This window comes from Protopterus annectens, chromosome 2.part0, assembly GCF_019279795.1.
Source record: "Protopterus annectens isolate FY-2018-M chromosome 2.part0, PAN1.0, whole genome shotgun sequence".
NCBI classification, from domain to species: domain Eukaryota; kingdom Metazoa; phylum Chordata; order Ceratodontiformes; family Protopteridae; genus Protopterus; species Protopterus annectens.
In genome coordinates this window covers 1,453,857,852-1,453,882,152 of record NC_056728.1, presented here as the reverse complement: position 1 = coordinate 1,453,882,152, position 24,301 = coordinate 1,453,857,852, and positions in this window count along the sequence as shown.

Here is a 24,301-nt window from a genome sequence, read left to right as displayed (position 1 = left end):
ATTAGAAGCATAGCTACAGTGTGCTGGCTTTCTCCACACTATTAATGAATTAACTGAGCCTCTGTCAAGCATAGCCAATGAAGCAATTCCAGGCAGAGTTGCCAGTAGCTGTTGAAGACTGGGGTGGTGGAGGGTGATAGGGGCACTTAGTGATCTAAAGAGGGCATGTTAATGTGACAATTCAACACCATTCAATTTCCCCAACAGGTCTCGCAGCTATCATACTGGACAGGCTCTGCCACCCCTTGGCTGTATGGTTCTGGGACACATGATCCCAGGGGTGTATATTCTGTTACCCATTCACACAACAAGGTTTCCCTTGAAGTGTGTCAGTGAGGGGTTATGCCTAATGTAGTTAGGAATGTAATGTATTGTCTCACATTACATTTGTTATATGTTGTTATTTCAAGAGTAAGTGAAGCTCAGTGGGTTTGGGGGTCTCTGCCCTTTGCTTAGCCTAGCTTACACATAGATATCATCTAAATAGGAAATAGCCGGAAGCAACATTAATGTCAATAGTTTAATGGTTGCAGCATCTGCATAGTATCTGTGCATTCAAGGTCCCAATCCCAATAAAGCCAGGGATGTTTATCATGTTAAAAAGTATACCTTAACCACAGCTTGCATATATAGGTAGTAATCATCTGTATAATAAACATTCGAAACACTCATATAAACCCATGTGTGCTGGAGAGTAAAGTCAACAGAGAATGTATTGTTATGTAAGCACATAGTGAGATGCTACTTCACTGAAATGTATATATCCTGAGAAGTTAGCGGATGTGGCCATGTTTGCACACACGTTATACGTTACAAAATTTGTTTAACTGTGTTTAACCGCTGCTATAATGTCACACAAATACTTTTAAACATGCTTACAACTGCTTAAATGAGCCTTATTCTGCAGTAAAGAACATTGTTAAAGCATCACAGGTGTTGAACCCTTGACCATGCGCACTATAGTTATGGGACTTACCACTAAGCCATCTGAGATGTACACGTTTCATGCTCTTTAGACTACACCTTATACCATATGCATTCCACTGTAATGATTGAAAATGGGACAGTCACTTTGTGTACATATGTACAGTACATTGTAATGTACTGTAGTTTGTGAACCAACAAATTCAAGTCTGCATATGTATTACTGTTGCAAATTAATACGATATATATATATATATATATATATATATATATATATATATATATATATATATATATATATACATGTCAGTGATCTCTGCACATAGATATAAACATAAAGATATATATATATATATATATATATATATATATATATATATATATATATATATATGGTTCTACCTCACATAACCGAAACACCAAAACACCGACAACGCAATCACCGAAACCACATAACCGACAGTACAAAAACACGAAATTCCACATGCCCAACAACGAAATAACCGACGGTACACAAACACGAAACCTCATACACTTCACACATCACAATCAACAAACAAAACACATTCCCCATCCAAAACCACATACCCAACACAAGCACACCAAAATCTGTACAAACCCCCACTAAACCACACATAGACAACTACCTACAACCGTGACCCAAACCCTAACCCTAAGGTCCGTCACTACGCACACTTACCTGGCCGCTCCCTAACCCTAACTCACTTATCCCGCCCTAACCCAAACACAATCACTACCGCACACTTACCTGACCCGCCTCCTAACCCTAACTCACTTATCCCCCTAACCCAAACACAATCACTACAAGACACTTACCTGACCCGCTCCCTAACCCTAACTCACTTAACCCACCCCTATCCCCACAGACCGTCAATATCCACACTTACCTTACTCGCACCCTAACGTCCGTCACTACCGCATACTTACACAGCCTTTCCCCATGTCGGCATCCTCGGCGTCGGTGCTTTCATCCGTCGGGTCGGTCTTCTCCACTGTCGATCTTCTGGGTCCCGTCGTGTCGGTCTTCTCAGCTTTCGATCTTCTGGTGCTCTCGGTTTTCGTGTCGATGTTCCGGCGTGTCGTTGAAGTGAGGTAGAACCATATATATATATATATATAATACAGTTACATCAATAGCCATATATATAAATATCTATGAACACACATTGTGATACAGAAGCACTCCAAAGGAATTGAAGTGTACACAAAACACATGCAGCTCTGGTATTATAACTATTAATATTAACTTAATTCACCATAGAAGGGATGTTTGTTGTGTATGTGAAGATTGGGGTGGGGGAGGAATGATGGGTAATGAAATCATGCATCAAGGAGAGCCTGGGTCGGATGTTCAATAAGTGAACTGAAGGGGTATACATGGAGTATAGGGACAATATAAAAAGGACACAAAACAAGAACCTTTCTCTTTCATAATACACCCTGTCATGTCACATTGCATCACCTATTTTCACAAACATATGAACATTAACATGTATCAGACATACGTACACCAACTAACTGTCACATTTGTTTTCAGTAGTGAGGAATGCTTGTAGTAAAATGTATATTCTAAACACCATAACATTTGTGCATATCTCAGATGCCTTGATGGTAAATTCAGTGACTGTGGTGTTCATGGCCCCGGGTTCAAAACCTGCAAGGCTTTTAAGTTATTTTTAGGGCCAGAATAAGGACTGTTGGATGCAGGTGGATTAAAGCACTTTTAAGCGAGTTTCCATGGGTTTGTGCAATGGTAAGCGGCACTTAAACATGGTAAACGGAGAAGCACTTCATGGGTTTAACCTTTGCTTAACATCATGCAGACCACGGGCAAACCTGCTTACTACCACTTAAATGTGCGTTATTCATACTTTCCCTACTAGTGCCTACTCTGAGAGGTAAAATAATAACACCTTCCAGGATTAGGACCCGCAACCATGTACTCCATCCTCAGAGTAACCTACCACTAAGCTATCTGAGATGTACCTATCCCAGTTGTGTATGCAGACAGGTTAAAACACAAAAGGGAGGAATGTGTTGAAATAGGACAACCCGCCAAGTACCCAATGAAAGGTGTATGCGTATATATATATATATATATATATATATATATATATATATATATATATATAGGGAGAGAGAGAGAGAGAGAGAGAGAGAGAGAGATACATAGAAATATGTCAATATATACAGATCTACATATATATGTAGATATATAGATAAGTTAAAAGCATCTACACATCTATGGAGGTACAGATAAATGTATGCAGTAATATATATTATATATTATATTTTACATTTGTTGACCTGCTGCTCTGGCTGCTGGATACATTTTTTTTTCAGAGGCGGGGAGAAAAGAAAAACTAAACTAAATACTATCACACATAATGAAAAAAAAACTATTTAAGATAAAAGAAAAAAAAAAAAAATAATAAAACAAAAAAAAAAGAAAGAAAGAAAATAAAAGAGACAAAAATTTACAAAATACACAAAGTGTTATTTTAGCAATTGAAATATAACATGTACATATTTAAATCAGAAAAAAAGAGGAAATGAAGAGAGAAGAGAAAGAGGAGATGAAAGAGAGGAGGAGAGAGAGAGTAAGAGAAAAGAAGAAAATGGTTGGTGTGAGGTGTATTGCAAGAACAAAGCCAATATTTTTTTTTTTTTTTTTTTTTTTTTTGTTTGAATTGGAGTCAGTGGGGTCAGGTCAGAGTTAAGTCAGTGATTGTGTTGTGTGAACTGAATAGAGAACCACCTGCTGTGTTGTGAACCTTTTGTAGTGTTGTTTGTAGAGTTTTGTAATTGTGTCATGAGTTTTGTAGAGGTGAGTAGATTTAAGATTGTTGGGAGGATTAGAAGTTGAGAGAGTATTATGTTGTGTGGCTATTTGTGTAATATATGGTGGGGCTTAGTAGATTTGAAGTAATAAGTGAAGTTGTTGTTTTAGTTGTTAATGGAATGGTGGGAAAAGGTAAGTTGAAGGTTATTAGCGGTCTATAGCAAAGGTTTAGTTTGTTATTATTTGATTTGTATTTATTTAATTAATTTTTTTTAAATGGGAGATTAGATTGAAGATGGGATTATAGATGAAGAGTGAGAGTGGAGAGATTGAGGAATTTTGATTCTATTGATTGGGAGGAAGGTTTTTTGATAATAACAATTAATGATGATCTTAAGGTATTAATCTTTCGAGAGTTTGTTAATGTGCTTATTGAGAGGGAGAGATTTTGATGAGGGGTTTGTGAGGAGATTAGTTGGATCAGGTGAGATGATGGTAAAGGTGAGAAGGGGGGAAGGGGTGGGGGAGGGGGAGGGAGAGTTTAGGAGAAGAGCATTTAGAGAGTTTAACTGTCTTTAACCAAGTTTCTTGGAAAGGGAGTTTTTTGTTGTTTAAACCAGTTTCAGTGGGTTCTATATACATACACACATATATATATATATATATATATATATATATATATATATATATATATATATATATATATATATATATATATACACACATACATACATGTGTGTAGACAGCATCCGAAGTGTTCATATCTGAGTATAACATGGACCACAGCAATTACACATTCCACCCCCCCCAAACTATATGAACAGAACATATGAAGAGTATGTGCCAATACACTATTATTTTTATTTTATTTATTTATTTATTTGCAGTTGTTTAACCAGGATATTCCATTGGGCCTAAAGAACCTGTTTTCAATGGAGTCCTGGGGAGAAAAGCTCCACATACAGATTATACAAAGATTATATTACACATACAGATTATACAAATATTATGTTCCACACATAGTTTACATGAGGATTATAGAGAAAAACATTGTAGAAATTCCGGTTATAAGTTAGACCAAAAAATATCAAACAAGTAATACAGGCAGAAATACCAAAAGAGAAGTAGTTTTTTTTTTTTTTTTATTAAGAATTCCTGGGTACAAATAAGGAGTTGTATGCTAGAAGCAAGCATGAATTTGCTAGCTAGGATTTGAGAAAAGGAAAGAGGAAAAAGTGTTGGGAGTAGAGAGTAGGTTATGAGGGATGTGAACAGGAGCATTCCCATGAGGATGTTAGATGAGAGTGTAGTGATTTTTTAAAGTATGGGAGGCTAGCAATTGTACGAATGGAGGGGGGAAGGGAGTTCCATAGGCGTGCTAGTGAGAAGGACAGGAGGTTTTGTCCTGGAGGGTGTAGGGGGTCTGTAAACTTCTATGAGGTTTTGATTATTAGATCTTAGAAGTCTTTGTGTTTGATGCATTTTGAAGGTAGATGAGAGAGAGGGACAGAGGGATGGCTGGAAAATGAGTTTATGTGCATAGGTGAGCTGAGTGTAGGAGAGGTAGTTGGGAAGCTCTAGCCAGTTGAGTTTATGGAGAGGTTCACAGTGATGGGTAGATGATTTTTTACTGGTGGCGAATCTGGCTATTTTATTGTAACAAGAGGACAGTTTGGTTTTCAGAGAAGATTGTAGGTTTGTTAAATGTGGGGCACCATAGAGAAGGGAGGGAGGGAGAAATGTGGTAGAGAGAGTAATTTTGGTAGTTGAGGTGAGGAACCGATTGTGACGGTAGAGCATTCCCAGTTTTTGGTGGTTTTTTTTTTTATATTTAGTAGTAGGTGGGAGTTAAATTTGAGCTTGTCATCAATTTGGACCCCTAGTAGTTTGGCTTCAGATACCAGCTCAAGAGATGTGTTATTTTGGCTGGTGATGGAGAATAAATTTCTATCAAGGTTATTAGTTTTGGAGGGGGTAAATATCATAAGTTTAGTTTTAGCAGCATTGAGAGCAAGATGGTTGTCTTTCATCCATTGTTCTGTGGTGGAGAAGGCATCTTGAGTAAGTTTTAGAAGAGTTGGGATGGATGAGGCAGCACAGATGATTCTGGAGTCATCCGCATATTGAATAATATTTGCAAAGGGGATAGAGTGGGAAAAGTCATTAATGAAAATATTGAAGAGGAGGGGGCCCAAAATAGAACATTGTGGGACACCTGTTGGGGTATTGAGGAAGGAGGAGGTGGCTTTTTTCCACTTGACGGCTTGTTGCCTATTGGAGAGATAGCTAGTAAACTGACAGAGGGAAGAGGGAGAAAGGTTTAGGTTAGATAGCTTAGTAAGAAGTAGGTTATGAGAGATAGTGTTGAAGGCCTTAGAGAGATCGAGTAGGATGGCAGATACAGTGAAGCCAGAATCTGTAGCTTTATTCACAGTTTCAAGGAAGGATAGGAGGGCAGTCATAGTACTATGATGGGGTCTAAATCCGTGCTGTGTAGGAGTTAATAGATTGTTGTCCAGGAGATGGGGAAGGAGTTGAAGATGGATACATTTCTCTAGGACTTTTGAAATGGGAGAGAGGATGGCGATGGGACGGAAAGTGGTAATATTAGTATTGGTTCCACCTTTATGTAGGGGAATGATGTAGGCTTTTTTCCAGATTTGAGGAGCAATACTTTCTTGGATAGAGCGGTTAATTAGAATACTGATAGGGAGGGCAATGGCTTCTGCAGCTATGCTGAGGAAGTATGAGGGAATGTTATCAGGGGCATTGGTGCATGGTTTTAGTTTTTGCAGGAGTTTTTTTATGGTGGATGTAGGAATTGATTTAATGAAAAATGGTGGGGGTGTGGAGTGAGTGGGAGAAGCTGGAGGGGGAGAAGCATGAGGAGAAGTGGGAGAAGTTGGAGGGGGAGAAGCCTGAGGAGAAGTGGGAGAAGTTGGAGGGGGAGAAGTAAGAGGAGAAGTGGGAGAAGTTGGAGGGGGAGAAGCCTGAAGAGAAGTGGGGGTAGGAGAAGGATTGTTATTTGAGAAAGAGGAGGTAAGTTTGGAAATAGAGTCTATGAAGAAAGAATTGAATTGGGTAACAAGATCAGTGTCATCTACATTTGGGCAAGGGATAGGGTTTTCTGTGGTCCCGGGTTTTAAGAGGGTAGTTATACCCCTCCAGAACTTTTGAGGGTTGGTTTTGTGGTTACTTTGGAGTCGGGTGAAGTAATTATGACGATCTGCAGAGATAAGTTTTTTAACTGAGTTACGAAGAGTTTTGTATTTGATGAGGGAAGATGTAGATTTGTTCTTTTGATATTGTGTTCAGGCTTTGTCTCTAAGTTGCATGGTGGTTAGAGTGTTTATAGTTAACCAGGGGGTGGATTGCCTTTTTATTCTTTTGGTTTTTAATGGAGCATGAGTATCTAGAAGGTTTAGGAAGGTAGTATTAAAGTGAGTGATTGCATCTTCAAGGGGTAGGGTTTTTAAGGGGAGCCAGTTAAGTGATTTTAGGGAGTCAGAGAAAGCTTCTGGGTTAAACTTTCTATGGCATTGGGTAGCAATGTAATTATGAGTGACTTGTAAGGGAGAAGGAAGACGTCTAGTGAAGATATGAAGGTGGTCACTGAGGGAGTCAGGTATGGTTCCACTATCTGGGTAGTAGTGAGGGTGGGAGACTAGAATCCAATCTAGGATGTTGCCACTGGTGAAGTCTTTGCATGGTCTAGTTATGGAGTTGATGAGTTGAGAATAGTTGCATAGGCTGATGTTAAGGGAGTGAGAGGGGGACTGAATGGAGGACCAGTTAATATTGGTATCTCCCATGATTATAGTTTCATTATTAATGTTAGCTGAAAGCCAGGAGAGGATTTCTTCGAGTATTAGTATATTGTCTCCTGGGGGAATGTAAAGAGAGGCAATGTATATATATTTGTGTTTGTTAAGCTGGAGATGAGCCAGTATTAATTCTGCATTATGGAACTGGGGAATGGCTTTATCATAGGGTGTTATGCATAGGGAGTATGAGTAGAGTAGAGCTACTCCGTCACCCTTTTTATGGGTTCTGTCTGATCTGATGATAGAGAAGTTAGGTGGTACTATCTTTGAATCTTTTATATGTGGTTTTAGCCAAGTTTCAGAAATGGCTAGGATGTCAGGTTTGTTGTGAAATAGTCAGGCATGTAAATTTGGAATTTTGTTAGCTATGCTTTGTGCATTAAGAGATGCATTACAAATATTACAAATATGTTCTATGGACACAGTCACCAACACAACTGCAATGACTGCAAATATCCATGACAGAAATACACAGACAGCTTTCATTTAGCAAAACTTTATTACATTCCGATGTATTGCCAAAAGGATTCAAGGACTAACAGTACCTGCATGCTATACAGGAAGCATTTAATGAATCAGCCTGCAATTACCATAGTATTAGTCCACTTAGGGATAGATGTTCACATAGAGAAAGAACACCCACACACATATAGAAGTTGTATAAAAGGGGTTCCTACACACCTGCATGTGCTTTGTACACCCACCAACATCTACCCCACAACCAAAATAATTACATCAATACATACTGTCATACCATAACCAATTATTCAACTACTGTACGACATCTGCTGAAACCTTAACATACCTGGACACAGACACACTAACATGGCCCTATGTGAAATGGTTGCTGTTATACAATTGAACAGCTGCTGATGTTACAGGGTTTGTATGAACTAATCCTGTTTCAGAGGTTGAAAGGTTCGTACAACAGGAAGTGTTACCGAGTACTGATTATCAGCACAGTATGATACACAGTAACACTAAATTAAATATGTCTGGTAAGCACACTGTAAACCCCCTAACATTATATGCATAGCTATGCGGCCTTGAGCTGGTCAAACATCCTGGCCAGACTGAAACATATGCATAAGTATTAGGTACAGACAAACCCTGCACAAGTAGCAAAGTTCAGAAATATAACAGCAGTACTCACATTTAAACCAAATCCTCTAGGCATTACACACAATATATTACTGTTTGTCTCCATACAGCTGTTGCAATAGATTTCAAACAACACTTCCAGGCTGTATTCCTTACAAGAAAGGCAAAGGGACAACGCCCAAGTGGAGTACTCAATTATACTCCACTGTTGCCATGGTATTGGCTAATGCAGGAGCAGCGCAGCTGATATGCATGTAATTAGCTACTTAAGAACACCAATTGGTTATGGGGATAACACATGCTACTGATCTGTAACTATAAAAGGTTGCCTTGTCACACATTCAAACCATCTGTATCAACCTGTAGAACAGTAAAAAAACACTGAAAGACAAACCGAAAACGAGTATTATACTAGTCAATAACACCTCCAATTACTAAGAAGATGTGTATAACATGTACTATGTCTGTGTATGTAGTACCTGTTCTGTAAGAATTACAGTGTAATCAATGCATATAGTCGAAATAGCTATCTTGTAACGATGTATTGTTGAACAGTAGTAATGCTTGTTGTATTCTATGTGTGTACTTCTGTAGGTCACCAGCAAACTCCTCATACACCACAAGGGATGATATGGGCTTGGAACTCACCAATTCGCTTCCAGCCACTGTTAGTGCCTGGATTGGTCCAACAAGTATGTGCTATAACAGGGGATAGTATATATCGATATATTGTAACAGTCAACATATGTATGGGTGTATAAGTAAGATGAACATGTTAAAGGTGGGCTTACTGTGCAAATATGGTTTGCATTGTGGGATATTGTGCCAATAACTGTGTAATGTATAGTATATTAGGCAGATTGTATCCTATTCTACACAGCAGTTCTGTTATGTTATGCAAACAGTAGTTATGTCTATTGGCAATTACAATACTCAACAACAGGAAACATATCACTTGTATTCATCTGACAGTTTAGCAGCATGATAGCAAAGATAATTGGAAGTGCTAGGTAGCTAACCATGCACATAATACATGTAATATCCACCTCTCTAGTGTCGTTTGCAAGTAATAACAGCTGTGCATGTGTACATGTTATGCAAATGTGTAGTGACTCTTGTTACAGGGCTGGACCTCTGTGGTATCATTTGCAAGCAATAACAGCTGTGCATGTGTACATGTTATGCAAATGTGTAGTGACCCTTGTTATAGGGCTAGACCTCTCTAGTATTGTTTGCAAGCAATAACAGCTGAGCATGTGTACATGTTATGGAAATGTGTAGTGACCCCTGTTACAGGGCTGGGCCAAATGGCTATGTGCACACCTACATAGAGTGGATATTGAGAGTACAGACACACTGGTTAAACTACCAGGTTTGTCTAGCCTAACCTCTCATTGCCAACCTAACAGCCACTTGCACATACTGTATGTAAGGTAGTGCACAACACTGGTAATGAAACATGTTGCATATCATCTTTAACTCCAGTGTAACATCTGCAGTAGGAGGGTAATATGTTGGAGGCAGCTGCCCATGTGTAATAGCTGCTTCATAGGTGATGGCTTAAACTATCTGATTATATCCTGATCATGTTGATAGTGGCACCAGAGTCTATTGATACATGACTCTGTTTGGGGAGTAGGTGTCTGTGCCCAACAGAGCTAATGGTCCTGGTGGATATGTGAGTATATACCCAGAGAAGGAAACAGACCTGTAGACACTTGCATCATCTGTAATCAACTATCAGGATGTGATGTGCTCCTCAGAGGATTGCTGCTAAAGGTAGCTACAATGTTTCTGTAATAGCCAGTGTTGTCACGTCCATAAAACAAATATTTACATGAGAGCATCACTGTCTAAAACATATTCATAAGCAATAAGTAAACTAAGTACAGTACTTGGTACTTGTAGTACTGAATGCTCATACAGGCATGTCCACTAGTCAGCTATTGGTGTTTACTAATGTCAACTTTGTGTATGCAGCCATCATGGAGGAATGTAATCTCTATGCCATGTACACTGCCAAGCCCACCTAACACCACACCCCACACTTTGTCTGGGATGCAGCTACAGGGGTAAGCTGGAAGGCAGCCCAGTCTACAGCCATGACTGGACTGGACAGTCATGAGGTGTAGGTTAACACATGCATCTCATCATCACAACCAACACATACCCTTACCAGAACACAGTAAGAGCACCCACACACACTACCTGAAATCACACACATTCACAGACGCTTCTAAGTATCTGGCCAAACAAGTGACCTCCCAAGCTGGAATTGACAGACAATGAAATACACAAATTGTATGACATAGTTTGCATAATTGTGCCACACCTCAGAACACGCGGCCAGAAACATGCCCAGCAGTATTCATTTGTGAATGCAAACTCCAGCACTATGTTACACACCAACCTATACGAGGGCATACATATTGTCAGCTGCCTGTCTGCCATGATTAGCCACATACCCATACACTCAGACCACCTTTTGAACTGTACACATGGCTCTGGCATATCCCATGATGTTGTGCAGGGCCTGTGATGCAGTAGCTTGGACGGCATGGAAACACATGTAAGAACTGTCAGGTCTTGTAGCCCATGCAGGTATGTCCCAAGGCCTGGGTAGCATTATGCCATTGACCAACATGATACTGCAGTACAGGGACAAAAGGATTGTATTCCACAATTGTCTAATGTAGTGGTGCAAGTCAAAGGGTATCCAGTATCTGTCTGCCTGGGATAGCATGGTTGACAGACCATGATGCTTTGCCAGACAGGGCCTGCACCTGTCACCCATGGGAATCTGGATACTGCCTAGGGCTCATGCTTCCCCTATAGTGCCTTCATCATGCACATTTCAAGTGAAGGTCCACTGCTGTTACAGGGATAGCCAAGCAATAAACTGCGGGTCTCGCTACACAATGATACATGTCAGAAACACTATATGGACACACATATGTCAATCCCTAACATGGAAAACATATCTGTGCAGTGGCTGAGACATGTTTCAACACTCCGGAGAGCACACCTGCATGACCATGTTATAACACATACCTCACCTCTTGCCCATTATCCTTTATTGGACCACACAGACCACAGGTGTGTCCATATTCCTGAAGGATATGTACACCCCCACACTAGTTGCACTTGCATAACTTCAGATGCATTATGCTGAGCAACTACCTTTGTGCCAAAGTGGAGCTCAAATTGCACCTTGCGACAGATCACCCACCATGCTGTGGATTTTCCAACTATCATAATGTGCTGTAATGGGGAAGATTAGGTTTGAGACAGAAAATCATAATAATGGCTACCCTCAACTATTCCACTATGAACTGGGAAGAGTCGTCATGTACCAACACCTGCGCTCAGTGCATGTTGGATTCCATCAACCCCAATGACCTGGATCACAATAGTCACACAAACAGGGCTAACAGTATGCTATGCATAGTCAGTCTCCAATGCCAATGTTATGCTTCCTAAGAGCAAAGTGGTGACTGTCATGGAACCCATGCAGATGGACAATGCATGTGCAAATGCTGAATCCTATACAAATGAACCTTAAGAAGTCACTTACGTGCAGTGATTGTGCCATTGAAACAGAACCAAGATTCAACTAAACACAAACAAGAAGGCAAACTGGTGGTACCATGCTTTAAACTGTACCACAGAAGGTAGTAACTGTTGCAAGAGTGAACACACATGAGTGTAGGTGATCCCTGGTCAGCCTTAGTAAGATGCAGATACACCATATAAAACCACACAAAGCTACTGTAAAACTAATCAGCCACATATTATGAGGCCAACAACAGAGCATTCTATAGCTGTGTCATTAATCGTAATAGCAATGACAAGACCTGCTGTGCTGCACAGCACTATGGCATGGGAAGTACTGCATCTACAGAAACAGCACCTGTTCATCCAGATAGGGTCTTGGAGAACCTAAACCCACTCCCATCTCCCCCCAACAGGTGCACATAGTTATATATCCATGTACACTACAGAGCCCCTGTAATAAAAAATATACAGGTACAAGCTACACTCTCTAAAGCTATACAAACAGCTTTCATGGGACCTGTTAACATCCCAGGGTGTATCCTACACAAATGTAAGAACAATCAGCTCTCCACAGACACATCATGTTCAATCATAGCTCCATGTCAGGCTGAGTACACACTGAATGGTGCACAGCAACAGTTATCACACCCCACAAAGGGGGAGACACAATTGATAATGGGAAATAGTGCCCTACTACCCTGCTAAGTCTGGTCTGTAAGGCCATGAACCGTGATCACCATATTTGATGTACTCAGTACAGATGTAGATGACAGCAAGGTTGATTCACACAGAATATTATGACCTTGCCAGGTCTTAGGACACTATCACCCATACTGTGTTCCAGCTACACTCAGTAAGCTAGGTGTATATTCCTATGTCACTGGAGTGGATGGCAACTGGACTGCTGGCAGAACCAACGCTACAGAAAGTGTCTGACTAATACACGCACATCAAACCAGTGCCAGCCACAGTAATACAGGGTTCATTCCTGGTACTCCCCCTCTTTGTTATCTATACCACATAGACTAACAAAGAAGGCATCTGCCTATTGATGTTTGCAAATTACTATGAACTAGGAGCAATAGTTGGCTCAATGTGTGCTGCATTCAACATACAGAAGGGCCTTTGTGGGTCAGATTTGTGGTGTGTGACATATGGCCACAATCTGATAGCTAAGTATTGCATTGTCATCCCCTATGTTAAAAACCCTGTACCCATGAACTACCACCTAGGCAGTGGTCAATGTAATGCCAACTGTATGTGTATGGGATGCAGCTGGACAGTAGTCTTTCATTTGATAGTTACTTCACCACACCAGTCAGGTAGTTGTATGTGGCACCCATAATCATGACGGGGTGCCATCCATGAATATAGAGATAATTGTTCAGCCATACTCAACACTCATGTGACCCATAATAGACCACATATTTCCTTTAAGGGTTATTGCCCATGTGTAGATGGCCTACACTGCCCTTCCCAATCCCTAGCTCCACTATGTAGCATGCAGCCTACCCTGAATAAAGCCATGTCCAACCCAGAGATGTTGGACATGCTACACTTAACACATCCTGATCCCAAATAAACACATACTTCATGGACATCCACCTTTCTAGTACAAGGATCATAACATGCCTGACAGATCTCTGTACCATACACTTAACATACTCTTGCCATACTATGCATCCCTGTCCAGTGAAGCTGCACATATCCACTCTCTGTGACATGGCATGATGACTGCATGCCAAATATATCAGTAAACCTGTGGATCAGTTCTGTGGCACTGCTTGAACTGGCCACTGAAACTTACCTGATTGTTGCCTACAGCTAGGTAACCTGTCTGCCTAGGCTCATAAATGCCCAGGGCATATAGTCAACTAGTTCACTATGACCATACATGCTATACTTGATATCCAACCCTGCAAATACCATCAGGCTAGCTATTGTCCCATGTGTTTCACATGTGAAACACAGGCAATACATAGCAGGATGCTACACAGCTGTACAGTGCCATGTATATGTATATGGCAAAACACATACATGTAAAACATTCTGTGAACAAGTCTGCAGGGTCACAAGTCACATCTCTAAAGGCTATGTATGACTATATATGTGACATATACACAGCATTAAGGTCAAATGCATTAATGTGAATACATCCAGGCATGTGCTGATAGGTAAAGACACCAGTACAGGCAAACAGACATGCCCACGTCAAGACAGCATCCACATGGAGTATGAGCAATGTCATCACATGACACACACATATATGGTGATAACATCACATCACCAGTAAGTGTCAAATGTGTGTGACTTAAACATGTCAGTGGTGTTAGTGTCATATAGATTTGCAAAGACGTATTTGTAATCTTAAAAATGTGATACAAATGTTTGTTCAGCTGCACTTCTGTACTTCTCTGTGAGTTACTGTGACCTGTCTCCATCATTATGTCTTCCAGGTATGCCACATAGCAGGCTGCCAGTGTACACCCATGTGGAGGATGAGGTCCTCATCCCATACCTCCTCGACAACTATTCAACACTCTTCAGCCATGTGCCACAAGATGCACAGCAGTGGGATGCCCTGTGGAAGGAACTCTGCAGGAGGGTAAATGATGTTGGCGGTCACAATCTCACCTATCAGCAGGTGTGCCAGCACTACACTGACCTCATAAGATGGGCGAAACAGCTTGCTATTGCAATTGCCAGGGAACAATGTACAACAGGTGGGGGGCCAGCCCCCACTCACACGTACTGAGGAGCTACTGGCCAACCTGGGGACACCTGCAGACCTCCATCCACAAGCTTTAACTGGTATCGTGGAGGTGGGTGTCTCTCAACCACAGAGCCTGGAGTTGCCTGGTAAGTCAGTATTGTACATATAACACAACTATATTTCACATAGTTACATGTACTACTGTACAATATGTAATGCAACATCATATGCAAGGCATGTATGCACACATGCCACATACTATAGTCTGCTACTTTATGTATGCACAGATGTGCATACTCCATAGTATCGTGTATTGTACTGGCTTATGTGCTAATATGAACATTGCACCCTGTAGCTATCGCACAGGTGTGGATAATGATCTTACTGCTGTGACACTCCTTTTAAGTACCTCTGGCATTTTGCAGTGAAAGCAGCCTCTGTCAGGTGAGATTGTTATTATTTTCCAGGCTTGATCATGCACAGATCATAATAATTGCATGCTATCTGCCATAACTCGGGTACACATAATGTATGATGGTCCTGATAATAGACATTGGTCAGACCTGCAATGCATCACAGTGGTTACCCATGTGAAACAATTGAAGACTATATGAAACACCTACACTAAACCTTCCAAACTGTCATTGCCAGATGTGTGGATAACTGTGAATACAATGGTGGAGGTGTGTTTCACTGTAGGGACAGGTACTACATATCCGCATTACACATGTTGGGAATACAAACAGTACTGTACAGAGAGCATATGTGTGCACACACTCTAAATGTGTTGGAGCTGGAGTATGACCGGCCCACAAGATACACCCTTGTGGATTATACTCTTGCTATGAATGTCACACAATGTCATGTGCTATCTGACATTTCCATGACATGTAGTGGGCTGAATGCAACACTGCTCAACTATTCTGCAAAACATGATGTCTCACATCCCATACATACCACCCTTTGTCTGCATAACCCTGTCCTCAGTGGAGCATATGGCATCTATGGGTGTATGTCATATGGGATAACACTGACATGTGAAATAGATGGCCATCACAACCATTGGACAGAACATGTGTACACATGGCCATGGAGGATGACCAGAGACATGAAGCAACACACACAGTAGAAGTGATGTACATGTGTGTACACCCTTTGTACATTGGCTCGACACAATACAACTATGGCCTTTGTGTAATGGTGATTTTGCAGATGTGAAACACTAAACATCATACAGGCCGGTGCACAGCTTGTGTAGGCATAACATGAAACCACCACATAACATGTCTTGAACTCTTGAGTGTGTCACGACATGAAAGCATTCATGTATACAGTATCCAAATACATACATGTGTTGCACAACATACACATACAATGACATCAGGCCGCAGATACAGTACATTCACCTTGCTGGTGTCAGACATCACTGTCATGTCTGCTCCTCATGTGTGTGAGGTACACAGATGGCATGTGGAACATAGAGTACTGCTAAGTTAGCCATGTGTGGGCATAGTTGCCAGGCATCAGTAATATGGTTGCAGATGTGCAGGAGTGTCATCCATGTACCCTTCTGTGACCTGTGTCACACATCACACATTAAGGTTTAGTTTATATACACCTCAGTGACGTTGGTCACATTCCACATTAGATATGTATTGTATGTGAACACAGTCATGGCTATGAACTGTGTCAGTAACTCACACTGTATAGCAATAGTGAAGCCACATGATGCCCTGCAATGGCTATGCACATCAGCTCAATGTGCAGTAGGTCACTGAATATTTGTAGGGTGGACAGATAACATTGCGTCAGCTGAAGGCCCATGCTAGTATAACATGTCCCTGCATTGGGACACCATTACCGTACTGTAGATTGGAAAGGACACCATTGTGTTACACATGTATGCATGTCATTCAACATGTCAGCAGACGACATGTCATACTACATGTGATTGGCAAGGTCATACGCCACACATCAGGCCAATGTACTGTAAACCTGTGCTGGTCTGAGGCACCATTGCAAAGTAGGGACAGAGATGTCAAACATGTGTACAGCCACATGTATGATGTCTGTAGACCCAGCTCAGGGGTAGGCGGAATAATGTTGGACAGACATGCACTGCTCTGGGGGAGATATGCAAGCTAGGGCTCAGGCAAACATAGTATTCAGCCAACATGTCCTTCTGCTCATGTCCTCAAACATAGGGGCAGTGACCAAAACAAAGCATCAGTGGCAGATGTACAAAGGTCAGCGATGGTCTGTTAACATATGATGTATGTTGCGCACACCATGGCAGTGCGGTGCAATGGTGCATAGTGCATGCATTGTGTTGTAGGTATGGGGAATAAGGTACTAACACAAATGGTGCAATATAGGTATGTATGCTAACCACCACTATAATTGTGTAAGGTGCATGCTGTCTGCTATAACACATGCATTCTGTTGTGTGCAACTCAGGGATGTATGATGACTACCACTATAATTGCCTAAGCTGAATGCCATCTGCCATATAACCTGCATTTTGCATGCTGTTGGATGCCATAGCATGAGTCTGTGTGTGCCTGTGTGTGTCTGTGTTTGTGTGTGTCTGTGTGGTATAACTTGTAATGTACAGTTCTTGTCTTCCTCTCACAGGTGTTGATGTAGGTGTGTTGCCCTCCTGCGGTCCACCTGATGTTAGTGTCTCCACAGACTCTAGCAGTAATGATGAAAGTATGACTGAGGCACAGGCAGGGTTGTCATGGGCTGAATCTGTGCCATGGGTTGCCATTCCACCTGTATCCCCCTCATCCTTGCACACAGTTCCCCTGCTTACACATTCCCTATTACCAATGGCTATAGAGGAAGGACAGTTGGAGGGTGGTAGCATGGAATAGGGAAGTGTGGAGACTATGGAAGGTTTGCCTGCACACCATGAGCCTAGTCAACTGACTGGTGATGTCCCACACAGACATGTGCCCACTGCTGCTCTTAGGAGGACCACTGACCAACATGCCCCTGTGAGACAAAGCACATCAGCTGGAGTCACCAGACACATGTTTCTGGCTGTAATCCAGCCACAGACACGTGCTGAGTGGCACAACAGCAAAGGTCTGAGACTTCAAAGGTCTGCTGTCCATTCATTAACTGATAACATCCAGGCAATTGCAAATGCTCACCATCATCTTGCAGATGTTTTGGATAGACGATTGGGTGACATGGTGGTTGTCCTTGACCGTGGCATGTCAATCCTTGAGCATGGAATGTCTGTGCTGGAACATCTGGTGGGAGTGAGGCATTGGGCACATGGACGTAGGTCAGCTACATCACCTGTTGAAGGTCTACGTGAACATGCTACTGCACATGCCTGCTCCCATAGTGGCGGTTGCAGCAGCAGTGCAGCTGGTGCTGTGCAGTCCACACCAGGGCACAGCAGGCCATGTGCATGTGGTCCTGAATGGTCCCAACAGAGACACAATTCCAGTGGACATGTGTTATCAGACAGTACCAAATCTGGACCTCTGCCTGGTAGTGCCCATGCAACCCCTGGCAGGCACAGGTCATGTGGCCATGGCCGTACACCATGAACTGTGAAACCTGTCTTGTGCAGTCTGAAGCTGTCAATACTACCCCTGTGTAGGCAAGCCACATGCCAGACCTGTGTGCATGCATACACACACACACCAGAAACAAATATAGGGCACCTCAACACACACACGCATAACATCCACAAATGCCCAGTGATATCACAGGCCCCAACACACACACATGATGTCATCCAATGGAGCAGCCTAGGCCTCTGGCAAACATTATCACCCTGTGCATATGATGATGCCTGTGCCAAATCCCTGTCATCCACACCATTGGTGCAGGGACATGCTCATATGGTCTGATGCACAGGGTGAGCATACTAGGTAGACAATTGTAGATTAGAATTGTTGAGTAGTATTGACAGGCAGCAGACATACCATGTATTACAGTTTTAGAATGCATTTTGTACGTTTGACAGTATGTATCATGTGTTCAACACTAACAGCATGTTGATCTTGATATTCTGCCTTCCTCTTTCAGGTGTAGTTGCATGTGCCGGGGGATGTCAGTGTTTGTGGTTAGTGTCCCATATGTACATGTTGACTACTCACAGGTCTGTATGACAATACCTGCATGCACTTTGTAGCTTCCACATCACAGTTATAATCTCCCATGTTTCAATTATGTTTAATGTTCTAATGATCCAAGAGCATGATAGCTGTGTAGTAAGCTACTGTTTTCAGAGCCATCACATCCATAGTGGGTGACATCACAGGTATAGTTACCTGGAGCAGGGAGGAGGTAAAAGAGTGGTATAGCAGATGACAAGGGTAAAGGCCAGTGGAAATAGTGGCTTCTCACTGGGAAGCAGTAATACCCGCTGCCATAACAGGATGCAAACACAGACACATCCACACACTCAGGGATTCACTGACACAGTAACACACACTCTGACATACACACACACACACAGTTGCCAGTGTTCGGATGAGAACCCCTGTCTATGTGCAAATCATCATTATAGTACTACGCAATTACAAGATGTGCCACACAGATTACACATGTACAGGTAGTCGGAATGGCCTAAGATCAAAGACATCGACAGGGATACTACAGTGCAGTGAGTGTATGTGGAGAGGGGGGTTCATCAGTAGGCTATGTAACAACAAGTCACACCCCAGTGTGTACATGTTAATAGGCAGTTAGAATTCCCGTCTATGATTGATGATATCAACAGGGATACTAGATTACATTGAGTGGATGGGGGGAAGGGGCATTAACATTTCACTATGGTAAAATACAGCCTCAATCCAGGTACCGGACAGCCATACATATGGACAGCCATACACACACACACACACACACACACACACACACACACACACACACACACACACACACATGCACACACACTGTGGCATTCACAAAGATATACATCTATGTCACACATATACAGACACTTGACATGTGTGAGGTTCAACCTCCTGCCTATGCCTTTCTTTCTACACTTCACTCTGTACTGATATCAACAACAGTGTTCAGGAGAGTGAAAAACATGTGGGATGTATTCCAAACCATACGTGCCATATATGGACACACACGCACCCACATGTGCCAGTACTGTGAATCAAACACCTGCCTATCTCATGATAGGTATTACAGAAGTACAGCACTATCGCATTCACTACAAAGTGTACTGACTCTTTCCTTTGCCAGCTGTGCTGATATATGCACAACATATGCACAGGGGAGGTATTACTGTTACAGGTGTCAAGAGGTTTGCCTTCAGTGTCACCCTTACTGCATTCTACATTGTCTGTCTTCCACTTCAATTAACAAAACCAGACCTTAGTAGTTACACAGGTTATTGCAGGAATGGTTGTAACACACCAGTGAATTGTCCTCAGTAATCATTCATCTGCAAAGTAGCCCCACCACTTAGTAGTCATGTCTAAACATCTGTCCATACCTCATGTACAGCTTACTGTACTTTGAGCATATCACCATATACAGTTGGCAATGTTGAGGCTGTATTGCAACAGTATGATGTACTAAGACAACAGTCACCTTCAAACATTAGACACTGCGCATGCATGGAATCTAAACAAACATCAATACATGTACACATATGCGGTCTATATCAGTAAGTGGACTAGCAGGTCAAGAGGATACATTCCTCACCTTCCCCACGCCATGTGTGAAACATAGTCGAGCATTACACCATAACTGATATTGTATTCATGTAGGACACAACCACCATCACTGAGTAGCCAAGTGTACATATATGACAACAGCACATAGCATGACACACACAGCATTATTCCATGTCATGCTCCTACAAACTGTTACTTGACAGTGCCATGGTGAAGCCAGGGCACTGTAATGGTCAACAGTGAGCACATAGCATTTGCCACACACACCTCATATTTACTGGAAGAGTGCCAGAAATGTGCTTTGTTAGAGCTAGGCAGTACACTCATTCAAGCATGTGCAAGGTCTTTGGCTTGTAAACATCTCACCCCAGCCATACTGGCTGCTGTGGAACTAAGGCTAATGTCCAGACAGCACACAGCATGCATGACTTGCAATTGTTGACATGGGGTATATGTAGGAGCTGTGGGCACACATGGCTGTACATGTCATGTACATATTAGCTGTGACTACTCATGGAATATACAGAAAAGAACTGGATTTCTCTGAGTCTGTCAATACAGGCCTTGTGTAGTTCCTATGATCCTGTAATTTGGGTATGTTTGTAGGCATTGCATAAGGTGGACATGTCTAATGACATACATGCCACATGAGTTGTTCTATGATATGACAGGTGTCATGGGTGACCAGTAGAGAGGGAATATTACCTCTGTTAACATAGATATAAAACCTTATGTACTGTTAGCATGCTATCTACCATGTGCATGTGTGTAATGACTATAGCCACCTGTATGTAGAAAGGATAACGAAAGCTATGGTAATGTCATTTATGTTGTATGAGTGTGGGATGCACATATCCAGGGCAGGTACAGTTAGGTCATATCCAGCCATGAGGGTGTTGTTTACTGGTGTACAGCAACAGTCGACTGTGTTAATGCTGACAACATCCAAGGGACCCTGGTATGTGTACAAGTGAGCTGGTAACAAACTGTGGTATTATTGCATTGCGTAACACATTATGCAGCTGTGTCTGTACATGGGTACTTTGGACAGTTGATGTAAGCCTAGGTACAGGCCACCAATCGAAGGTTATCTGGTGGTCTACCATACTATGTCATACCACATATGGATGTGTGTTGGTAGTCTGGGGACAAGGTGGTGGATGTATATGAGGATACAACCTAGAATGCAGCGTTTGCCACTGTCACCTGTACCTGACTCATCTGTGATGAGTTATGTCGGAGTAGTGGTCTTTACATGTGACTAGCCTTTATGAATATGTGGACACCACCACCTGGAATGGTCCATATCAGTGTTAGGGCTCACATGTCTGGATCTGAGGTATATGGTGGTAGGGCAATTGTGCACTACAGAGCCTTCAGCCAGGTGTTCCTCACTACACAGATGTCAGTATTCTCCATTGTAAGTTCTACATTGAGCAAATGGATTACAAAAGCCACACATCTAGCATTGGTTAGCATAAGCATCCAATGCAATTGTCTTATAGGTGCCAGGGTGTTACTTCTGTGTGTAGGACATTTGCCTTGGAATGTGACTATATGGGTAAATGTGACCTAGGTATTATCCACACTCACTTGAAACATGGATGCATGTGCTCTGTGTGGAAGGTTTGTCATTCAGTCATGACAGCCCGGAATGACAGACTCTGGACAACTTCATAATAACAGCAGGACATTGGCTCATTATTTTTGTCTAGCAGTTGCCACTCGTACCATAACATCACTGCGAGTGGCAGTAATGTGCTTGGTAGCAAATGCCACATGTAAGGTGATGGACAGCAGCAGACATTGTGTATATAACCAATGTGAGATATACTTAGTGTAGCAGTCCTGCTAATAATGACAACTACTAACACAGCCGGGAGAGGTCATTTTGACACCTGCACATCAGTACCATTACACAATGTGGCTCACACATTATGCGTGCACATGCCACTGTTCCACATATAATGCCACTGTCCACAACCTGCTATCAATGTATGCCTTTCAGGGCAGCAAGTTGTATGACACGCTGTAGGTAATATCCACCTGTGTGCCCCAGTTAACTTATTGTCTGTCATGTCCACACATGCATGATTGTGTATACTTAACATATATATGTCAGTACTTCGTGTACATGTATGCATGTGTATCACACAGCACAGACACAGATATATCATTTACAGGCCACATACAGGTATCTGGCAGTAAACCAATATGATGTGCATATATACTGACACGTAAGATGTACATAGCTGTAAACCTGTGTGTTTACAATAGGAGTCCATTACAATGTGTTCTGTACATGTAAGTGTATGAGCATGCACATTGTAGCCTTCTGTGGTTAGAATCGAAGTCCATCCTAAACAGCCCTGTGCTACTAAGTGTATGAGTGTACCCACTGCCACCTTGTGTAATTCGCGTCACTGCATCCAAACAAGCCCTTTGTTACTAAATGTATGAGCATGCCCTTGAGTAGTTGTAGTCATAGTGAATCCCAAACGGACCTGTACTACTAAGTGTATGAGCATGCCCACTGTCACCTTGTGTAATTGGAGTCAATGCATCCAAACAAGTTCTGTGATTCTATGTGTATGAGCATGACCACTGTAACCCTGTATAGTGATAGTAGTTGTCCATTCCATAGATGGGCATACTCCAGTTGAGGTTCCTGTTGTGCTAAAACTATACCTCTCAGGCCTACCTATGTACTACCTGCAGATGATGTGTCTTGTTTGTGCATACAGGTTGTAATGGACTCCTACTTTAAACACACAGGTTTACATCTTTGTACATTGTGACTGTCAGTATCCCTGTTGCTATCCTCAATGTTAAAAGGGCATTCTGACTGCCTTAGAATGTGTAATCTCTGTGGTGCATCTCACAACTGTATAGTACTGTAATAATGATCTGTAGATAGGCAGGAGTTCTGATACCACTACTGGCAACTGTGTGTGTGTGTGTGTGTGTGTGTGTGTGTGTGTGTGTGTGTGTGTGTGTGTGTGTGTGTGTGTGTGTGTGTCAGCAAATGTTTGAGTGTGTTTGTCAGCAAAAGGCTGAGTGTGGTTGTGGGTGTGTGTATTTGTGCCCCATCCTGTCATGACAGTGGGTTTTGCTGCATTCCAAAGAGATACCACCTTTTGCACTGGCCTTTATCCTTATCAACTGCTAAACCTCTCTTTTCCCCCCTCCGCACTGCAAGTAATCAGTCTGTGATGTCACCCAGCTCAGAAGTGGAATCATAGTATGTGTAATTGTATGTGTTCTGTGGCACATACCCCAACTGCATACCACTGTACTAGTTACCTTTACATAGACAAGAAGTGTATGCACAATACTGGCAAGTGTGTGTGTGTTTGTGTGTGTGACTACCCTGTAGCCAGGCATACACATGTGTAATGTCTTTTAACATGCTGCACACCATGGTAGCCATCTGTGGTGACTGGTGTCTACAAAATATTACATAGTTTGGAATGGTAAAGAATACACAGTCAAGCACGACTACAGTTGGGTATGTTATTTTCCTGTGCCACTGTCGAGCAGTGACACAGAAGTGGTTGCCGGGGTGTAAGTCCATACCCATCATTCCCCCACCCAAACTCCACAATCCCAGGGGTAGATTCCATTAGGCATCATTCCCCACCCCAAACTCCAAATACACAACAACCATCCCTTGTCTGGTGAACTGATTAAGATTTAAATGTTATAAAACAAGAGATGA